The sequence below is a fragment of the Myzus persicae genome, unplaced genomic scaffold (assembly GCF_001856785.1).
Source record: "Myzus persicae strain clone G006 unplaced genomic scaffold, MPER_G0061.0, whole genome shotgun sequence".
Taxonomy (NCBI): domain Eukaryota; kingdom Metazoa; phylum Arthropoda; class Insecta; order Hemiptera; family Aphididae; genus Myzus; species Myzus persicae.
Window position 1 is genome coordinate 9,304 of NW_019104380.1, and position 6,535 is coordinate 15,838.

The following is a 6,535-nucleotide window of genomic DNA, read 5'->3' on the forward strand; positions in this document are numbered from 1 at the left end:
TAAAAACTTGACAGTAATGATCCCACTTAATACAGTCCTAGGAAGGATGAATCTTGGAAAAATAGCAAACATTTCAATTTAATATTATAATATTAAAATACAAAAAAATTAAAAATTCTAATATTGTTTACTTTAAAATATTTATTTTGATATAATCGGTTCCTTATATTTTTTACAGTATGTGGAGCATCACACAGTACAAAAACTTTACGTGTTTCATCATAAGGGTTTTGAAAGTAATTTTTTAAATCTGCTCTTTTACCACTTACACCCAACATTTTGTACATAGTTTTGTTTGTTGAAGCTCCATCACTTGTGAGTGCTACAACTTGCAATCCAGAATCTTCTAATAGCATAATAATAGCTTTGACAACCAATTTAGCAAGATCGACACCTGTAATTTTTGAAATGATTAAGTACTGATATAAGTTAAATATATTGTAAAAATAAATTTTTTAATAATACAAGAATGACTGACCTTCCACTGGCTATTTTGATGCAAATACAGCTATAGGTTGGGTTATATTACCAGCCAAACTTTGCCATATAAACACCAGGCCATGGTCAGCTTGCTCAGAACTTGATATTTTATGTTCTACTTCTTGACCAAAATCTTCCAAGCAACTATATGTCAGTGTTCTGCTATTTAAATTTATGCTTGAACGTAAAAAAATTTCATCCACTAATAAAACACCTTTTTTTCGTTTTGTGTTTTATTTAAGAATTTTTTTTTTAATAAGCTGAAAAATGTACTGTCGAAGCCACATTCACTTTTAATTGCTAATAAATGTTTTCTAATAGTTGTAACACAAGGCAGAGGTAATAAGCCTTGGTCACGTAGGAACTTATATCCCGATGGAGATCTATAAAATTGGAATAATTTTTAATTAATAAAAATTTAAACACAAACATATATATAATATGAACACTACAATAAAAACACATATATATAAACCTTATTTGAAATAGAAGACAAAGAATCACCCAATTGTCACAGTAATGTCTACTTTTTGGATTTTTAAATTTAGCAGCAGCAAATATTTCGTGTATTAAAATTGATTGACATTTTGAAATTCCTGAGTCTTCGATTAATTTTGTTAAGGTGCTATTTGAGACTTCCTTCATTTGATTTTTTATTGATATTAAATGTGATTTTAATTGAGAATTTTTATTTATTATCCTGGATACCTGAAGTCTTACTTTATTTGTTATATGTCTGAATTTATTTAAATGATGTCTTTTACTAGGGGAGAAATATACTCTGACTTGTTTACCCTTTGAAATTGAATAAGACTTTTTTCTGATTGAGTATAGTAACCTCATACACCATAAACAGCTAGGTCTTCATAGTTAAAAAGTAAAAACATTAATTAATCAATTAGTTACTTTCACAAAATGTATAGGTAAACATTATTTATTCTGAAGAATACAGTTTCAGATAACATCTTATTTTATCTGAAAATGTATTATTTATTAAACCTAATAAGAAGATTTAATACCTGTTGTCCCTTATCAAACTAGAACAGTTCAAGTGTTTCCAATAGCCATTAACCTTTACACATTGAGAACAGATTGATGCTTTTACATTAGGAAATTTACTTGTTAAAACAGCACCATAACATATTTTTAACATATCAAGATTTTCGATCGCACATTCTATATCTTGTACAGATATTACTGAATGACATAACATTGGAAAATACTGTTGTTGTTGTTCCTCATTAATTTTTTTATTCATTACATGAACTATAATCTTATAATCTGTTTAAAATTATAATAAAATATAGCCAGATGACAGATAATAGTTGACAAAGTATAATATGAACTAATTATTAATTTATATCTTAAGATTTAAATTCTTTTAAGAAGACTTAATGTAAAAATGTGATAAGCTTAGTCATCACATTAATTTATAAAATTGTTACCTGGGTACGCCAGGACAGCTGACGTAGTAAAATTCCCGAAGGACCACTCGATGATTTATCGAGACCAAAAAAAAAGGTGATTTGTAAATTATGTTTGTTTATGTCGCCTTTTATAAATTGGGTAGGCAACTTAACATGCACGACGACAACGATGATGTTTGATTAGGAAAGGGACGTGATGGTGTTGAGGGAAACAAGATGATAGAATTTAGTTATGGGGGGGGGGTCTCCGTAGTCGGTTAGGACATGTGCAATTACCACGGAGCTCACATGAGTCGGCTAACCTTAATAACTAAACTTAAAACTATTGAAGTCTTGTTGACCCGGATAGCCTGCCCACAGTGGAGACACCTGTTGGATGTGGATTCCGACGACCTGGGCGGCCTCTCACACACTACGGCGAGTGCTGGCGGACTTACGCGGGAGTAGATAGTACTTGGTGACGGTGAGGCGCACAGTGTGCGTACAAGCCGGAGGATCAGGTGACCCATGGATGGCAATAGCATAGTTAAATATAAAGAATAACTCACGGTGTGATTGATAATAATATGTGGCAGTTTATTTGAACAATAATAAAAGCAGTGACGGCTTCCAGCAGCGTCGCACGTAACACCGCAGTAACAATACAAGTTGGGTTGATCACAATGACCAGACAGTCCGTTTGAACAGATCGAAGATTTACAAGAATAATAGATTGGTGTGTACCAAAATACGGACACAATATAATATATATATTTGGTGCTTGGTGTGTACCAATAAATACGTACACCCGAACACCCGACAAGATTGTAAAAAAACACTATATGACAAAACAAACGCTGCAATAGCGGAATAATAAAAGTTTTACGATGACAGAAAAAAAAACAATAATAATAATTAACACTGTTGTGACTATAAGGGCGTTGGCCGCAATAATAATGATAATAGGAAAACAACACAAAAACGATTTAGATATAATACAAATAAAAACAAAGACAATAAATAAGGTGATTCTAATAATCAATAATAATAACAACACAAGGAATAAAAGATAGGAACAAGAGATGAGTGGAAGGTGGGAACGACCGATAAGCCAATCGTGCCGTCGCGCTCATTAGCATATCACTGTTTGTAATATTCAGCGCCAACATTACCTTTAGTTACTATCAGTTGTTTTGAAATGATACGTCCGTAATCCTGATCGAATTCAGTTAATTTGAAAAATGACTTTGTTAATTTCTTTTCAAAACTATTTCGAAACATCAGTATACCATTTCGCAGGTAATTTAATAGCCACATGCTTATTTATTAAATCAAATAAAGATTCCTGAATCATATTATGCTACAAAAGTATTTAATTATAAGTTTAATGATATATAATAGAATTTTCTATAATATTATTCATACATGTTGTGATTCACAGATATAATTCGTTGAAGACATTTCAGTACATTCTGCGACTTCATTATAAACAGCGGTTGGTTCCTACAAAATATTTTTAATTGTAAAAGATAATAAGTAAACTTGTTAATTCAATTTAAAACCATATTTTAGAAATGCTCACAATTGAAACATCTTGGTCAGTATATACAACATTTAGTAAAGATGTGTGTAATAACAATTGTTCAGCTTCGTTTTTACATATATTCACGTCTTCCTGATGATGAAAATAAGATTAATATTGGTGCATGATATGTTTTATTTTACTTTTCATACTGTATAATATATAACTATAGGTACTTACACATAATGTATTTTTATCTGAATTATCATTGCCTAAAAATAAGGTTGGTATGGCTCCTTCTCTTAATCGAGGTTTTTTTAAACATATCTAAGGTGAAATAAATGTTGGTGTTGAGTAAAAAAGAAAGAAGTTTGATGAAAAAAATATCAATCAATATTATAAAATATACTTACTGAATAAGCACTTGTTCCTTGTCCAGACAACCAAGTATCTATTATATTTTCTTTCGAAAAATGATCTCCACATACTCTCTATCTTTTACCCAAAGTTATTCCTACTGCTTTTTCCCATTTTTCATGGGCATTTTTTGGTATTGAAAACCGTGATTTACTAATATCAGAACAGTTTCTTTCACAACATTTGTCTATCCGGGACATGGTGATTTAAACAATCAAAAATTCAGTTGGTGTGTAAATTGTAACTTAACATTTAGAATAATAGATTAATAATATTTGATATAGGGCCGGTTTCACCATGTAGGAGTTAAAGCACAGATTAATTAACTCCGAGTTACCCGGTAACCCAGAGTAACCATATTCTCGGTTTCACCACGGGTTTATGTGTGAGAGTTAGTTAACCTCAAGTTAGCTTACGATTGGCCATTAAATTGGCCTGTTCTGGTGGCCTGTTAATGATAACATTTATTTTTCACTGATAACATTGATAATAAGCCCGAAAAAGTTGTTAAATTACTGTTCGTTTTTAAAAGTCATTGTGTATTTGTGTTTTGTACTTTTTAAATTGGTTCACGGATATTTTGGCATAAAAACATGAACTCAAAACCAGTGAAGAGGTCGAGGAACGTTAATTTCAATAGTAGAGAAGAAGAACTGCTAGTGGAATTAGTGACCACCCACAAGCATGTTCTTGAGAATAAGAAAACCGACGCAGTAATATGGAAGGAGAAGGAAGCGTGTTGGACAAAACTAGCCTCGGAATTTAATAGTCAATCACTATTAGTTCCACGCACCGTCCAACAACTTCAATTGAAGTACAAAAATTTAAAAAAAGTTGTTAGGAAAAAAAGTGCATCAATAAGGTAAGTGTGATCGTGATTTCATTCGTGAGGATTCCAATGTCTAATTCATATTTTCTTTCCTTATATTTAAGATTTGAACATCTAAAAACAGGTGGTGGAAAAAACCTTTCCCAAGCCCTTAATTTTAGGGAAGAGAAACTGAAAAGCATAATTCAATTATCTATAGATGGTCTCCAATAGGAATTCGACGATGATACTGAAGCCATCAGTACTGATAATTTAGTTAACGGAAGGCTCAAATTATTTTATATTACAAAATAGTTGCTGGACAGCTTATCAAAATGTTGTATATCTTCTTATACTTTTTGTCTTATGTTTCTATACTGACAATACCTATTCACCATTCAGACAATGAATTAATGGACAATGGTGGGTACTATGAAGACAAGGACAACGAAACATACTATGTGACTGGTAAGACCATATAATTACATTTAATTAATTAGTTTTCTAAAAAATACTTTTATATTCTGATAGTGTTATGTTTTAAAGATGTTTAGCTAAATAGTTTTGATTAAAAATATCTTATTTGCTGCAGAATAAATTATATTAACATTAATGCATATACATATTACCTACGTAATATAAAATTATAAACATATATTAACATTTTTGCAAATTATAATTTAAATAATTTAACTTAACAGTAATACATGAAACTGAGGACTCCATACAAACAACATCAACCAATAAACAAAGTAAGTTTCCAAACTTTGCATATTGTGTGCAGGTATTGCCTGATACCTTTTCAAGCTTTTTTCTCATATTATATTTTGATTATAACCTACCAACCTCATTCATGATAATAATATCAAATTGTATATTTAATTAACATAACAAAACAAACATTATATTTAAAACAATATTTTATTGATACAAATAATACATGAATAGTTTATTTGATTTTCAATCAAAAATATTTAATTTTTAAATAGGTACAATAATTATGTTAAACATAATTTAAATATTTAAATATCTATTATTATCAAAGTCTTATTTTTAATTACAATTTTAATTTAAATAACAAGTTAACTATTAATGTTGTCATAAATATTATGCTTTTGTTTTTCCAGAACCATTCAGGAAAGAAAACATAGATATAGATGTCCCCATTAACTATGAAACTTCTGAGGCAGAAAGAAGCTGTACTGACTTTGGTATGTTAATGTAAACTTGCCTACAACAAAATGCACAACAAAATAATATATCTATGCTAATAATACTAATAATAGCCTTTCTTTAAAATTTTATATTTTTACAATAATACAAATAAATATATTAGGTACAAAGAATCTTTTTAATTTGATATAATTTTCTCAGGTGCAAGTGTCAGCCAATGGGATGTGGTAACTCCTCAACACATAAAACATGTAAAAAGTACTCCCCTCAGAAAAAATAGTGAGTTTTGCATGTTTGAATTTATTCTATTCAGCATTTGTATAATATATACTTATTATATTTTAGAAAAACTTTACAAAAGCCAATCTGCCGAGGCAACAAACCTCTTACAGAAAAAGGACAAATTAGTAGATTTACAGATAAAAACGTTGGAACAGGAAATAGGAATAAACGATGTTAGAAAAAGAAATGCTATATTAAAAGAAGAAAAAATGAAATTAGAAATACAACTTCTAAAAACCAAAATAAATAGTACAAAACATTAAGTTATTTTTTTTAGCTAGAACTTAGAAAATGTGTGGCTACATAAATTATGTATATATTTAAAAGGTAAAAGTTATTATTTTTTTTTTTGTTTTTTGTTACTACATAAATTATGTATATAGGTATACGCACCATAAAAATTGTATTAATTATGTTATTACTTCTCAAAAGGTAAAAGTTATTATT

At 29.5% G+C, this 6,535-nt stretch overlaps 1 protein-coding gene across 1 annotated transcript in view; it reads right to left on the reverse strand.

Moving 5' to 3' along the window:
- Window positions 1-5,671: 5,671 nt before the first annotated feature.
- The window catches only part of LOC111041770 (putative nuclease HARBI1), an 8,166-nt gene continuing 7,302 nt past the window's right edge, over window positions 5,672-6,535 (reverse strand). The window contains exon 5 of the mRNA XM_022326175.1: window positions 5,672-5,864. The gene's annotated coding sequence lies outside the window, so the exon portion shown is untranslated. The remainder of the gene's footprint in view (window positions 5,865-6,535) is intronic.